Source organism: Canis lupus, chromosome 20, assembly GCF_003254725.2.
Source record: "Canis lupus dingo isolate Sandy chromosome 20, ASM325472v2, whole genome shotgun sequence".
Taxonomy (NCBI): Eukaryota; Metazoa; Chordata; class Mammalia; order Carnivora; family Canidae; genus Canis; species Canis lupus.
In genome coordinates, this window is record NC_064262.1 from 20092389 (window position 1) to 20109253 (window position 16865).

Here is a 16865-nt window from a genome sequence, read left to right on the forward strand (position 1 = left end):
TTTTTTCTCTTCATGCAGTGCTGGCCTGGAATACACATGGTAGCTGGGGCTCTCAGAGCTATCTTGGGCCATAACACGACTCTGAGGTTGGAAGCCACTCATTGTGAGTTTAGCAAAGTAGAAAGATAGGAACATGCATGCCTGATAATACTATGGAGCCACCATGGTTAACACTAAATTACCTGAACGGCAATTTCTCTTATTTATATGTGAGAAAAAAATTCTACTTCTCTCAACCGTTATTTGGGGCACATAATGCATTTTTAGTTTTTAATATATACAGTTAATGATTTTCCAACTTTGCATTGAATACATATGTGTTTATGTGCGATACAGATACTCCTCGAATTGGAAAATTTGTAGAGAACAATGTTCCCCTTTAGAACATTTCCTCTGAAGATAATTGATTTTCAATGAATACCTTCCCAGAAGAGGTATTTTGCTGCTGGCAGACGGAATGAGTTCTTTCGAGAATGGTACAAGTTTTCTTCCATTTACTTTATATATGTTCCAAAATAAATGAGTATTCTAATAATTTAGTGCATGCCAAATGATTTGTACCATATGCCTCTTTCAGGAAATAAAGGGGATCAGTGCCTTTCCTTACCTGAGTGTTGAATTGGGTTCCTCACTTCCTGGCCAGCTTCCTCCATTAGACGACTACCTGACTGGGACCAATCAGATCTTTGGGTAGCTGGCTGCACTGCTTCACAGTGGAACCTTCCAAGCATCTTTACTCACAGAAAAGCATTTCCCCCTCTTCTAGAAGGTTTAAGAAGACTCCAAAGCTAATTGGAGGATTAAGAGAAAGGAGGTAATGTGTCTGCTAAGTGAGAGCCTTGTCCTTTGGGACCTAGCTCTGTGAATTCAGGGTTAGGATGGGCATTACCTAGCTGTTAAGAGTTCTCCTCTCACTCCCTCTTTCCCTCCTTCTTCTCACATGGAATGACAGTAGTTGACATTTATTGCATTTATTACATAGTGTCTGTGTTCTATATCCTCTACTCATTTTATCCATAGGTGCCATTATTAATACCCCCAACTTGTAAAGTCAAACCAAAGCTTATTTTTCAAATGTTATGTAAAGTGACATCTCTGAAGACCCTATTTCCAAGCAAGGTCATATTCCTAGGCCCTGGGTAGACACGAATTTGTAGGGATGCTCTTCAACTCACTAGAGTGCTCCCATTTTTAAAGATTGGGCCACACCATCTTATATAAAAGCCATCCTCCTGTACTACTGTTTAGTTTCGATTATGTGTGTGTGTACATGTGTGCATTCGTGTGTGTGTGCGTGTGCGCGCATGTGTGGGTATCCTCCGGGGGAGAAATTTCATGTAGATTGTTTAATATTTCTCTAAGCACAAATTCTCTCCTAAGAGAAGAAGATGTATTCTCTTTAACAGGCATGAGGACAAGCCCAGCCCATTTGGCTTTTACTAGGTGTCCCTGCTCCATCTATCAGAGTTGCCTGTGTCCAGGAAGCTGTTTTCATGCATTTTTATGGCTGCTGGAGACTCCATTAAAGGCACGTTCAATCAGCAACCTGACAGTGACAGAGCCCAGTTGCTCACCAATTCTCTCTCTTGAAATTTATAGAGATCATAAAAGACTCGTAGGAAATCCTTTGGCTTCAGCATTTGGGTTGCAAAGTGTCTCTTTTAGATGGCCAAGCGCCACTGAAGACCGTTGAGACGCTAGTTTTTTGTATTTCCTGGGGTTATGTTCCTAAAGCCACCCTTCTCACCCAGGGCCCTGGGCCTCAGGCTTTGAAACCCCGGCTTGAGAATGAGGGAGCCTCATTAGAAGAAACAAAAATAGTGCTTCTTCGCCTATTTTTTTCCTTTTCCACCTTTCCACAGACTGGGAACTCTTTATCAGCAAGGTCCTGACTTTGTGGTAGTTTGCATCATAGCCAACCTCTGATTTTGCTATGTGGAAGGAATGGGAGTTGGGCCATTTGCATAGCCTCCAGTACACTAACGCCCACCCCGTACCCCCAGCCTCCCTGGAATGGCATGTGCTGGGCAACCGGGTCTGCCATAACTGTGTCCCTGTCAGGTAAGGGCACCCTGTCCTGGCTTTGGGGCCATCCTGCCTCACTCTTAATGTCTGAGCTATGGCCTCCACTTCCCCTGCCAGCTCCTTCCTCCACCCCACTCTGTAAATGCAGGAATGGGCTGACACTCCTTTCTAGCCCTTCTGTTGGAACTATTGAAAAAGATTTCTTTCCAGGGGACTGTGCCAGGCCTTTTGTCTTCCTTATCTTTCCTCTCCTCTTGTCTGTTTTCCAGGGGGCTGGCCCCTGCATGTTACATTTCTCAGGCTCCCCAAGCACCCTTCCCACTGAGTCGGGCCAGTCAAAGGCACTGGGGGACACTCCCCAAAAGTAGAGAGAGACCAGAGTAGTTCTCCCTTTCTTTCTCTCTCTATCCCAGGCAGTGTGTCCAGCATCAGCTGCAGCTCCTCTGCGGCTCTAGTCCCTACCAGGCTGGTTCCCAGCTCCTGGGTTCCAGTTATCTTGTTTTCTCTGTCTCTCTGATAGAAGGGAAGCAGGGGCTACTGCTATAGCTACCTACTACAGCTAATGTCCAGATTTTTCAACATCCTTGGGTTGTCCTCTCAGCAACTTCATCACTGCTGCAACCAATTCCCTGTATTACATTTTCTCCAATGTAAATATCCAAAATGGTTTCTGTTTTCAAGAGTGATAGAAGAGAAAAGTAATCTGAAACTGTAGCAGGTCACCACATGGGACAGTTAGACTGAGAATGACACTAATAGGGAGAGAAGCAGGGTTCAGAGGGGGAAAATAGAGGAAGAGAGACTGAGTTTTAAAGATGTGTGAGAAAAAAAAAGATGTGTGAGCTCCTGGATAGAGCTGTGCCTGAAGCCCCTGAGCTTTTCATTTATATTAGCCAATCAATTTTACTCTTTTCCCACTTTTTTTTTCTTTGATCCAGTTTTAGTTGAGTTTATGTCACTGCAGTTGAGGGACCTGTCACAGCAATATTGGATATAGTGAGATGCCCACTAAACATTGTTTTTCATTTTATTTTGGTTTTGTTTTCAACAAAAGGACTGCTTTTAAAAGGTTCTTTGGTGGCAACAGACACCTTATAACAGATATTTTTTTGGAAAAGTCTTCAAAGATTCACTTGTCAGCCAAATGTGAGGCTAATAGTCACTCGAAATTCCCAAAGACTTAAACAAATGAATTATTTCATCATTCTGAGCTGTATTGTTTTTTTTAAAAAAAACTGACATAAAAATCTGCATGTATATCATTGATATACACATGATACAACTAATCAAATTTTATGTACTGAATATATTTAAATATATGAGTAAATATACTCAGTATATTTTACGTACTGAGTCCATGTTAATGATTCTTTAATCAAGTTGGAAAATGCAAAAAAAGAAGCACATATAATAGGTAGACAGGAATACTATTTAGCAATAAAAAGGAATGAAGTGCTGTCATACTGGATACTTTCGATTTGACACTGCAGATGAATTTCAGACCCGTTACGCCAAGTGAAGGAAACCAGACACAAAAGCAGACATGGTGTCATTCTACATCTATGAAACTCTAGACAACACAAATCTAATCTATAATGACAGAAAGCAGATCAGCGGTTGCCTCTGGACAGAAGTAGAGGGAATTATTTGAGATGAGATTCCAAGGAACTTTTGGGGATACATAAATGTTCCATGTCTTATTGTGGTCATGGTTACACAGGGGTATGAATAGTCACACTCATTAAAATATACAACTAGAATAGGTGCATTTTATAGTATGTAAACTACACCTAATAAATTTGATATTATGAAAAAACCCACTGTGGACTTTCAATATAATAATATTGTTCCTGAATGAAACACTATTATTAAATCCACAGTATGTATTTCCATGATTGGCGCATTAGAACGGAGGGAATAGGCCATGTAAAACAAAGCCACTACAGCCCAGAGGGTGAGTGTTGTGTTCAATGAGGAGAAGTCACGGCTGGGTCAGGGAAGGCAGGGAGCCCTGAGCGTTCTTTTGGGGGCTTCTTAGCTGGTACTTCCATTCCAATTCAAAAGCCTCTTGAAAGCCAGGCAGGAGCCTCTGACAATACCTCTAGAGTCCATGGGTTTAAAGTAGAATTGTGCAAAAGTCAGGCATGGATGGGGTGATGAGGGGGGAGGTGCGCAGAATCCACATTCCCGGAGGTGGATGGATGTGGAGCCCTGTGAGCTTGGGTGAAGACAGGTGGCCAAGGCAACTGACCGCATTCATATGATTTTCTAAACCAGATGTCCTCACTGCCAGAAGTCTTGGAAATTCTTTGGTAGTCAAGTGCATGACAACACAGTGGACTTTGTGCCTTTCACTGGATGGGCTGCGAGTCATTACAAGAGCATTAAAAGAACACTAATCAATTTTGACCTCTGTCCCAATTTAGGGAAGCATTTGGTTCCAATACAATTCTGGCATGAGTCACTGAGCCTGATGTCACCATGGTAGGAAAGTTCAAATAGTCCCCAAGGCATGCACCAGTACAGGCAAGGTTGTGCAGTGATTAGTGGCATTGAGAGGGACAAGGAAGTCTGGAGACTGGGACTGAGGTGTTGAGGAGTAACTCCCAGATGATGGCCTGAGGGGAGACAGTGACACTGGGCTCTGCACTCTGCCCCTTTACTTTCTCTGCCTTCCAAATTTCCTCCTTCTCCTTTACTCTGCTAGATGATGGCTTGGTTATCTATTCCCGCATACCAAACTGCCCCCAAATTTATTTATTTATTTATTTTTAAAATTTTATTTATTTATTTATTCATGAGAGACATAGAGAGAGAGAGAGAGAGAGAGAGAGAGAGAGAGGCGGAGACACAGGCAGAGGGAGAAGCAGGCTCCATGCAGGGAACCCGATGTGGGACTCGATCCCGGGACTCCAGGATCACACCCTGGGCTGAAGATGGCACTAAACCGCTGAGCCACCCAGGTTACCCCTGCCCCCCAATTTAGCAGCTTATAAACAAGATAGTTTTATTCTGTCATAGTTTTTGTGTGTTAGGGATCTGGGCATGGCTTAGCTGGATCTTCCAGCTCAAGATCTCACTGTAATAAGTGTCAGCTTGAGGTCTGTGGTCCTATCTGAAGGCTCACCCGTGGCATGACCCATCTCCAACTCACTCAGTGGTTTTTGGTAGGATGCTTGTGGGCTGGGCTATGGTGTGAGGGCCTCAGCTCCTCACTGGCTATTGGCCAGAGGTGCCCTCGGTTCTCTGCCAGGTAGCCCTCTCCATCAGGGCAGGCGTGTAAGAAGAGTTAGAGTGTGCCAGACAGAAATGACAGCTTTTTATAACCTCTCAGAAATGACATCCTATCCTGTCTGCTATGTTCTATTTGTTAGAAGCAGTCCCTAGGTCCACACTCAAGAGGCAGAGATCACACAGGGTGTGTATAGCCAGAAGTCATTGGGAGCCATTGTGGAGGGTGGCCAACCATGGGCAACAAACATTTATTTAAGGGTCCATAGTCTGTGCCAGATTCTGGATCAAATGATGAGATTCGTCATTTAAAGATGAGCAAGAGAGTTTCTGGCTTTAGGGTGTTCCATTTTAGGTGAAAAACTGAGCAACCGAATCAGCAACTGATTTATCACACTCAGTGATAAATTTACTGATACAAGTGTACAGTGAAGTGCAGTACAGAAAACTCTGGCTCTGGAGCTGGATTAAACCTTTGTCACCATGGGACATTGGCCAACAGATCTCTCGGTGAAGAGGCCTCAAGCACTGCTGATAGTATTGTTTGTTTACTGCCTAGATTCAAAATAGAAGACAATGCTAAATTTCAGGCAAATGTTAACAGAGAGGAAGATGTAATTTTTATTCCCATCCGGACTCCTAGACCTGAATTTTGTCCACAGACCATGGGCACCGTCTAGAGCGGTATGAACTTTCTACTCCACCAGATGGATGGGTGGCTTTTCTCACTCAACTCCTCTCCAGGCTGCCCTCAGTGACATTCACAGAGAAGGGAAGAGCAGGCCAGAGGGTCAGATAGGTATGGACTGACTCTTGGTTTAACTGTTTTATGGCTTTGTGGCCTTGGGCAAGTCACTTCATCTCTCTGAGCTTTGGGTTCCTCAGACCTATTCAGGGTGGATTTATAGGCATCGAGGGTTTGAAGGAATAGAATACCTTGTGTCAAGACCTTAGTGCATAGGGAATGGTGAGTTACAATTCTTTTTTCATTATTACCATCTAAATTTCTTTTTTTAAAAGATTTTATTTATTTATTTGAGAGAGAGCAAGAGGGAGAGAGAACACAGAGGGAGAGGCAGAGGGAGAAGCAGCCTCCCCGCTGAGCAGGGAGCCTGATGCAGGGCTTGATCCCAGGACCCTGGGATCATGATCTGAGCCTAAGGCAGACTCTTAACTGACCGAGTCACCCAGGCACTCACTCCCCATCATCTGAATTCTTTGCATCTAATTTTCAAGAACCAAATTAACTCATATTTCCTCTGTGAGAGCTTCCCAGACCAATCCAACTCACATCTCAGCATCCTCCTTTAGAATTCCTCTTTGTAAATCTAGATTGGCACTTGGATGCCAACTTGTGAGTGTAATTATATGTATATTTTAATGTGCTGGCAAAAACAAAGTAGTTGCCACCATTTTCTGAGAGCTTAAAAATATCCAGAGAAGGTATCAGGCGTTTTACATACTTTACCCCATTTAAACTTGCTTTCTTTTTTTCCTTACAGTAACCTTATAACGCAGGTACTGATATTATCCCATTTTGCAAACAAGGAAACTGCAGACCGGAAAGGTAACGTGATCTGCCCAGGTTTGGCAAAGCTAGTTGGTGGCAAAGTCAGGAAAGTGTGACTCTGGGGTTGCTGAGAACAGGAGCCTGGATTCTTTCTAATTTATTTTTGTTTTATTGTTGTTGTGTCTTGTCAGTATATAGTGCAGTTCCTGATATACAGTAGGCCAAAAGTCTGCGCCCAGATGCTGGGGAACAAACAGGGAGAGAGAGAATGGGACGATGTGGCATGGCTGAGAAAGTTCTAGAATGAGGAGCAAGCCCTGGTTATCATTCCCAATCTAAGACTATCTCTGGGTTTATCCTGGGGGCAGGGAGTGGTGTGTTGCTTGGTTCCTTTGGAAAAAGGCACACAGCCTCTAAAAATACCAAGTTAAGCCCCTGGGCTCTGGGGTTAGCAGCCTGGATTCCAGTCCCCAGCTCTTCCACCTTCTTGTGTGACTTTGGACAGATCCAAGTTGAACCTCTGTTTACCAGTGTGTCAAATGGGTAAAACACTCTCCTTATGTCCAGGGATGCTGGGAGAATAAAATGAGAGCATGCACATCAAGCGGTAGGTAGCACAGTATTGTGTATTGTATAGCGCTCTTCTGCTTGGCACAAGTGGTGTGCCATAAAGTGGTCTGTTGTGAGCCTGCCAGTGTGGCTTGTGATGATTGTGAGGACTATTATAATGGTGACAGTGATTCTGTCCTGACTGTTTGGTAGAGAGCCAGATGTGAGAGACGTCATCAAGGATGATTAGTGCACTTGGCACATAGGAGGGCGGAGGTGAGGCTCTGTTGCCTGGCTCCTCGGAGCTGGACAGCACAGCCCCTGGGGCCTCTTCAAACCAGTGGGTCGCCGGCTCCACGGCTGAGATTACTTCCTCTAAAACCGCAAGAGTAGGCTGGAAAATAAGAGTTGCAGTCAATTAGCTTTTTGTTATGTCTACACGGCATTTGGCAGCCAGTTTGATTTTTTTTCTCGTGGATTTGACCACATAAAATAATTTAGGGGAGGAAGGCATCTTGTAGGCATAGGCCACAAGGACAGCTGAGCATAGCTGGAGGGGGACAGGCTTTGGTATTAGACCAATGTGGCTCCATCAGTACCAGCTAGGGGCTTGGGGGATGTTCCTTGCCAATGCTGGGCCTCGGTTTCTTCACCTGGAAAATATGGGACACTGGTTCTTACTCCCCCTGGCTTGGGAGATTGTGTATCTCCCAAGAGATATACAATTGAGTCCTAATAAACTCTCAATAAATGAGAGCTATTAATATTGTAGTTAACAATAGAAATAAATGACAGAGTTTCATGTTGGGTATATATTGCCCATTCTGGAAAGAAATTCCCCTCTCCGGTTGCCAATGTCATAGGCATAGTCCAACAGCAGGAACAGAAGATACTTTCATGATGTAGCATATTCTGTTGTAAAAGATATATTTTGGCTCTTCATTTGACCAGCCTTGTTATTAAAATTATAAGGTTGGTGATGCAAACCACATGATTAATCTCTTCCTATGAAAAGGTTCAAATAATATAATCCGTGCATGAAGATGTTTGAAATGGTATCATTTTATCATCCAAATTAGCCTTGCATGAGTTCCTTGCAGAAACCCAGAGAAAAAAGATCCCTTTATTCATGCCAGAGAGGCCGGCAGGAACATTAGCAATGTGTCTAAATGTCGAACAAAGCTCCATTGTGAATGGGAAACAGTATGGACGATAAATAAACGTTATCCAAATCTCATAAAAGCCATAAAGGTAACTGGCAGAAATACTGAACTGGCCATTCACTCATAAATAAATATACGGCCGTCTTAAACATCCTGGCATATCCTGTTTAGTTGATTCATGGCCATTCACTGAAGACAAGGATTCCTGCCTTGGAAGATTTAACACCCTGAGCTCTATGTCATTGTCTTGTTAACAGTTCTTGAGGTGGGATGAGCTCTGGTTAACTGGCCTTGCTGACACCCGTGCTTCGTTAGAGGGTTGGCTAACGATGCCTGGAACTATTTGAAAATGAGCCCCCTCTCAGTGAGCCTCGCTCATTCTCCTGAGAAAACCTCCTTGCCATAGGGAAGCAAATGCCCAGCAAGACAAAGCATGATTTCTGCCCTAGAAAGTGCAGAAATCATGTTTTGGAAATAGGCTTTCAAACCTGGATGCCATGGCTAATTGCACTGCCTCACCCAGATTTTGGATTAGCTCTTGTTCTTATGAGCACTTGGCAGGTCAACGATCCATCTTGGTTTCCTCCTTACTGTGTCTCTTTGGCTGCCTGTTCACTCTCCCTGGCTAGGCCACTCCAGAGGGCAAATGTTTATGGTTTGGTAAATAGGCTCTCATTTTCATGACATCTCTGATCAGTTGGTGGTATCTGCTGGAGAGCCATGTGGGGAAGGATCCTGCTGCCTTGTCTGGGCTTAGTGGGGAAGAGTGATGTGATTGATTAATGATGTCTGCCACAGGTATAGAACTGGAGAGTATTGGGGTGCATGCCATCTATTTGCAATCCTGGCTAGTGAGGTAATCTGACAATGCATTTCAGATTTGACAGGAGGATATGGCTCGATCTGCCAGCCAACCTCTGTGTTTTGTTTGTTTGATTGTTTCCTGTCCTAGTAGTCCAGTAGTATCGGGTAGAGATTGGGGCGACTGGGGGATTTGCGGTTATGTAAGGACCTTTTTAAGCATTTGATGGAAGTGCTATTCCCTAGTCTCCACTATGGTGCTACTAGATCCACAGTGACTCTTTTTATTTTTATTTTTTCTTAAAGATTTATTTATTCATGAGAGACAGAGAAAGAGAGAGAGAGAGAGAGAGAGAGTCAGGGACACAGGCAGAGGGAGAAGCAGGCTCCATGCAGGGAGCCGGACGTGGGGCTCAATCCTGGGTCTCCAGGATCACACCCTGGGTTGAAGGTGGTGCTAAACTGCTGAGCCACCCGGGCTGCCCCACAGTGACTCTTACTCTGAAAGATCCCAAGCTCATTTTCCTAGCTCATTTCCACTGCAAATTTCATATAATGGCCAGTGAAGGGCAGTAAGATGGTGAGGTCAACATTAGGAATTTAAAAAGAGTAGTGACTTTGTAGATCCCCAAAGGTATGGTTCCAGATATGGAAGAGCAGTGGGGGATGGGAAGGGGAAGAGTTCCTATGATGCCAGACACTTTACTTATGATTTCATTTTCCCTTTTGAAGGACTCTGTTTCATCAATCCCCATTTTCCAAGTCTAGAAACAGGAGCTCAGAGAAGTTGAGTTGCTTCTCTGCATCACACAACTGGTAGCATCACCAACTGGTAACGGAGGTCTGTGCGAACTCCAGGTTTGGGCTCTCTCTTTTCTGAGTCACCCAGTGCCACACTGACTTCCAGGATTCCAGTCTATAAGGAATGATGGCCAAGGACACCCAGAGCCCCAAAGCTAAAGAAGTCAGTAGCCAGTGACTTCTTGCCCTACCCAGCCTCTTCATGTCCCCCAACCTGGCCTGGCACAGACACTGGTCCATCCTGCCTCTCTCAGGAGTATGCATCTGCTTCCCTCACTGCATTCTGGAGGGATCGATTTCCAGGGTATGGTACTATGTTATGCAAAAGACACCATTTTAGAGCTCTAATAAATAGCTATTCCATTCAGTCAGCCAAATTGGGGAAGAATCACTCCAAGAATATCTGCTCCCTGCTGAGCTGATTTGAGTGCAACTGACTGTCTTGCTTCGTGGAAACCAGGCTGAGGGAAGGGAGGAGTTGCCGAGAAAGCAGAGGATTCTCCTTCTAAAGAGGCCTCAGGGATTAAATTAGTCACTTCTGAGGTCTGCTGTCGGACGAGTGATAGAATTTCATCTACTTGTCACTGGAGCTAGCAGAACATGATGTGCTAGATATCTTCCTGCTGTTCCCCTGCAGAGAGAAAGAGAGAATAGAAGATTCCTCCTTCATACCCTTAGGAGACTGAGGAGGGCAGGGGCAGCCCTGTGAGCCGCTCTTTCCTTTCTTCTGGAGTTGTGGCACACAGTCCAACTGCTGTCAGTAAATTCGCCAACAAAGGCACTGGGACTCCCCAGCTTGTTCTCCTTGGAGAAAGGAAGATGACATAGCCTGCTCCCACCCCATACTTTTGTGTAAGTGAAGAAAGACTCTCCACTACAACAAATAACCCCCCGTCTCAGTAGCTTTGATGTAAAGAAGCCTTACTTCTGGCCCAGCTCGCAGTCCAGCGCTAGTCAGCATGGACCGGGGAGTGAGGCTCTGCTCCACCCCATCATTCAGGGACCCAGCCTTCTTCCACCCTTGCTTCTACCAACCCTTAGGGGCTCGGAGTCCTTCCATGAACTATCTGGCTCATGATGGAAGGGAGAATGAGGAACCACACAGGAGGTCTAGCGGGGGCCAGGCCTGGAAGGGGTGTCCGTCGCTGCTACCCACGTTCCACAGACTGGCTGTCAGTCACATGGTCTCATCTCTCTGCGGGGAATACTGGGAAATATGGTCTAGCTGTGCCCCGTGAGGCAAAGGAGATGGGATTTGGCGAAGTCCTGACATTGCTGGCTCAGTTTCCCTTGAAAACGGCCAAATCCCCAAGTCAAGGAAACAAACAAATCAACAACAAAAGGAATAGCACCAATACCAATATATTTATTATATGTATTACTTATATATATGCTTATTCTTGAATAGGTGAATTTTCCAACCCTAGAATCTAAGCCATTGCTTCTTGAAGTGAGTGAGGTGCACAGTCAGTCTCCTGAAGTGCCCTAGGGCACATGTACTGAGCAGGGCAGAGAGAGCAGGCCAACTTTACCTGAAATTTCAAGGGGATTAAAGTTGTTGAATTTTGGCTTTCTCCAAAGGTTTAGGTACCTAAGGGAAGTCCGGAGTTTCTACTGTTCCCTGGGTTAACAGTCTCACATGTGTAGGTCTCCCCTTGTGGCCTATGGGAACGTTCCTGCTCTGTTCTTATAGTTACAAAAAGTCTACAAAAACATTTTTAAAACATTTGACTCCAGATGTGTTTTTACCATCTTTTCCTCAGTTCTAAGCCACAGGCATTCCAAACTCAAGGGGGAAGGCGAGCTGGGAGTTTACCCAGATCTAATGATACTAGTAATATTTTCTGAACCAATGATGAGTCAGACACAATGCTAAGGGCTTGCATGTGTTCTGGTTATCTATTGCTGAATTGCAAACTACCCTAATACTTAGTGGCTAGAACAACCACTTTATCATCTTGCGATTTTGTGGGCCATAAATTCAGGTGATTGTGACTCTTTCTTTCTTCTTTCTTTCTTTCTTCTTTCTTTCTTTCTTTCTTTCTTCTTTCTTTCTTTCTTCTTTCTTTCTTTCTTTCTTTCTTTCTTTCATTTTATTTATTTATTCATGAGAGACACAGAGAGAGAGGCAGAGACACAATCGCAGGGAGAAGCAAGCTCCCTGAGAGGAGCCCGATGTGGGACTCAATTCTGGGACCCTGGGATCATGACCTGAGCAAAAGGTAGATGCTTAACCACTGAGCCACCCAGATGTCCTTGTGATGCTCTTTCAACTGAAGTCACTTGGTGGCATTGCACTGACAGGCTGGTCTGATGGCTTCCTGCTGGCTTTACTCAAATGTCTGTCTCTTTGACACAGACAGCTGGAAGACTGGACTCAGCCAGACCCTTCTCTGGCTCAAGTGGCAGCTCAGGGCTACAAGAACAAGTGCTCTGAGAGGGTTGGGCAGAGCTGCAAGGTTTTGCATCATCCAGCTTCAGAGGTCCTGAGACATTCCTTCTGCCACATTCTATCGGTCAAGCAGATTGCTGAAGCTGCCTGGATTCAAAGGAAAGGAATCAGACTCACTCTCATAGAGACTTCTCATAAAGAGTTTGCAGTCATCTTTCATCCGCCACTCTACGAATTATCTCATTTACTCTTCACGGCATTACTTTTATTTCCATTTTGCAGTTCAATGAACTTGATTTATTTGGTCACTGATTCATAGTACCTAATAACCTACATGCTATCTAAATAGAGTTAGTACTTTCAAAAGCTTAATCTAAATGACTGAATAGAAGGGCCCACTTATCAAAAAAGTTCCTTAATCTGCTAAGTAACTTAGAATTTGAGATGATGGTACTAGCATTTATGAAAGCCAACTTTTTGAATACTTAGTATGTGCTCCTTAGCTTCAGTCCTTATGACAGTATTATGTTAGTGTGGTAACTTGTATTATTGTTCAAAACATTGGCCCCTCCTCCATGTGGGAAGATTGTGTTTTTCACCCTATGGTGTCAGCCTTGGCCGTGTGACAAGTTCAGGGCTCTGAAGCATGAACAGAAGTGATGTTGGCTACTTCCAAGCAAAGCTTTCACAATCATGATGTGGTTCCGCCAGGATCTCTTTCCCTCTACCACAAGATCGGCAGTGTCCTAAATATAGGCTGCTGGGTCAGCCTGCATCATGGAATGAAGATCACGTGGGACCAGAGCACAGCCAACCCACAATGGACATGAGACTCAAGCAAGCAATTAACTTTTGTTGTGGCAAGCCACTGAGATTTAGGGGTTGTTACTGTAGCATAACTTAGCCTAAGCTGACTGGTACTATTAGATTTCCCACTTTATAGATATTGAGATAAGTATGGAATACTTAAATAACTTCCCCGAAGTCAAGGAGTTAACCCTAGGCTCTCTATTTTTTTTTGTTTTGTTTTGTTTTTTAAGATTTTACTTATTTATTTGAGTAAGAGCATAAGAGGGAGGAGGGAGAGACAAGCAGACTCCCCACTGAGCAGGACCCCCAATGCAGGGCTTGATCCCAGGACCCTGGGATCATGACCTGAGCTGAAGGCAGACATTTAACTGACTGAGCCATCCAGGTGCCCCAATCCTAGCTTGTTTGATTCAAGAGTCCTTGATCTTAGCTGCCAATCTTCTGTGTAATGGTGAAAATAGAGTCAGGCAAGAGAGGCCATGTGCTTGAGTTGCATGTTTGGCTACTAGAAGTCTTAGTCAGTTTGGGCTGCTATAACAAAAAAAACCCATAGACCAGGTGCCTTAACCATAAGCATTTATTTCTCACAATTCAGGAGGCTGAGAAATCTAAGATCAAGGTGCTTGCAAAGGTGTCTGGTGAGGACATACCTCCTGGCTTGTGGACAGTTGCCCTTAGATGGATGAGAGAGGGAGGGAGAGAGAGAGAGAGACAGAGACAGAGACAGAGAGACAGAGAGAGAAGATAAAAGCAAGTTTTCTCATGTCTCTTTTTTAAGGGCACGAATCCTGTCATGAGGGTTCTACCCTCATAATCTAATTACTTCCCTGAGGGCCAACCTCCAAATACCGTCATCTTGGGAGTTCAGGCTTCAACATAGGAATTTGGGACTGGCAGAAACATGTAGTCCATAACAGCTATGTAATGCACAGATTGTTTGATCTTTAGCTCACTCAACAGCACCTCTGACTTTCAAGAGAGAGCTCTGGAGATGTTGCATGGCCTGGGGATGCAGCTGAGTGGTTCATTTCATTACAAGAGGGCAAAGCTGTATACATATATTTTCAGCATCCTATAGTATTTCACAGTACTTATGAGATAGACATCACTTGGGATGATTTAGCCTTTCTAGCCTGACTGCTTTTCTTCTATGTAACAAGAAAAAGGAGAAAGTAAAACAGAAGCACAGCTGTTCGTGAATTATAAGGTGTCAAGGGGCTATCTAGAGATCCCTACTTTCTCATTGCTGTGCAAAGAATCAGTTCTTTGTAGTTCCTGGCTTTACTGGGCCACAGTGGCATGAAAAAAAAGGGAGTTAGCACACCATAGGTTAGGATAAAGGACTTCATCTGGATTTGGAGGACCAACCTAGCTTGTCATCTATGCATTGGGTTTCTGGATCCCCTGCTGTTCTGGAAAGCATCTCTTCTTTGTCCTGGAGTAGTTCCCTTTGTCTCCTACTGATATGTAGTATATAAGTTAAAATGATTTTGGCTGCAAGTAACATAAACCTAACTAAAAGAGGCTTTATGACAAGAAGTATTTATTAGCTGGCATAACCAGTTCTAGAATTGCTTAATTTAGTGGCTTAGTGACATTAAAGATCCAGGTCTTTCCGTCTTTTTGAGTCATCATCCTCGGAACATTGGCTTGTCTTCTTAGGTTGGTTCCCTTTGTGGTCCCCTGCTATAGTTACATGTGCAGAAACAACGTCTTCTACTGAAAAACAAAACTTGCTCCTCACAAGTTGGTTTAGAATATTTCCCCAGGATAGAAATTTGCATGCAGGGAGGTTTTTGGCAAGTGCTCTCAGGAAGAGCTACTGGGGAATGACAGGCAGGATTGGCCAGAGGGAGAAATCAACCAACATGTAGTTGCAACAGAGGCCTCAGTTGACCCCCACGGGGCACTCTGGAGCTGGCTGGTTCTTAACAGACTCCCAAGTTGAGGCTAGAGTCCAGGCCTTTAAGCCTTGGCATCAGCCAGTAGCTGGATGTGGGCTGACCTTGGTGAGGAGTCATAACCTTAGACAAGACCCTCCTGGCAGCTATGGAAATGAGTGTCTCTGTCTCGAAGAGGAATGTGGGTACTACACCCAACAACATCCAATGTACCTATGTCTTTTTATGAGCACAGCAGACATGTTTCCCAGATGCCTCCATGTCTCCCCCTGGCCAGCATTGTTTCTCACATCCATTTCTAAACCATTTATTGGTCAAGACAATGGAGTTACCATGGTTAATTTTGACTGAAAGAGTTATACTCTAGGGATAGCTTGTGTTTCTCTTGAAGGCTGCAGCTGCTCTGAACAAGGTGAATAAAATTCAGATGTTAGCCAGAAAGATGGAGGGTGGGATGACCATTCAGTGGCAACAGAATCTGGTCCATGTAATTCTGAATATTTCTCTGATCTATTAATGCTGAACACAGTGAAGGGAATCTCAGATGAAAGCTGTCTAGAAATGTCTGCCTCTCTCAGTGCTTACAGCAGAGCATACAAGAAGATGAAGAAGATGAAGGGCTGCCTCCCATGGTCAGCATCAAACTGTGGTTGCAGTGGCAATATGGGAGGAAAGCTTCTTCTTTTCTCCATATAAGCTTTCTTCAAAATGGTTCTTATGGAGGTTGGCTGGTGGTCCCATTGTCCTAGTTCCCATGGAATTCAGATGGCCCTTAGAACATCAGTCAAATCTCTGCTGTGTACAGACATGTTTTGTTCCTCACTATGTCACTCTACATCATAGTTTGAGGTCCCCCCAGCACAGACTTTGAGACAAAGATTCAAGTACAAGCCATTTATATGGGAGACAGAGGTGGGGAGGTGGGGATATGACATAGGGAAGGGATGGAGAAGGGTTGCCAGATAAAATACAGGATGCCTGTTGAATTTGCCATTCATATAAACAATGAGTGATTTTTAAATATAAGCATGTCCTATGCCATATTTTTCAGATAAATGAGAAAAAATTTTTAGTATGTATCCCAAATAATGCCTAGGGTATACTTACATTAAAAATATATATCAGCTTCATCTGAAATTCAAATTTAACTAGGGGTCTTGTAACTCTGTTGTTGTTGTTGTTAAACCTGACAGCTAGGGTTGGCAGCCCATGTTGGGTGCATGATCAAGCTGCTACAGAGGTGACTGGAGCTTTATCCTACTGGGGACTCTGGGAACCAGTGCAGAACGCACATGCCCATGTGGCAAGGGATCTGTGGTATTTGTATATGCATTCTAGTAGTCTTTGTTTGGGAGCTAGGGTGGGTGGTGGTCCTGTGGTGGTGCTCTTCTGGTTCTGCTGACTTCCATAAGCACAGAGCAGCCTCTCTTGAGTGACTTCTCAGAAAGCCACCAGGCAAAGAGATGCATGTCCTGACAGCTGAGATCAGATGAAACTAATTCTATCATCTACCAGCTGGTAGCCTTGGAATAGCCACCTCACCTATCTGTCTCAGTTTCCTTATCTGGAACCAGATGATATCCTTCAGCTAGGGCTCCTGTGAGAGAGGAAAGGTCTGAGGTGTGCTGGGCGCTCAATGCCTAGCACAGAGCAGAAAATGGGATCCATGGGTCTTTGTACTA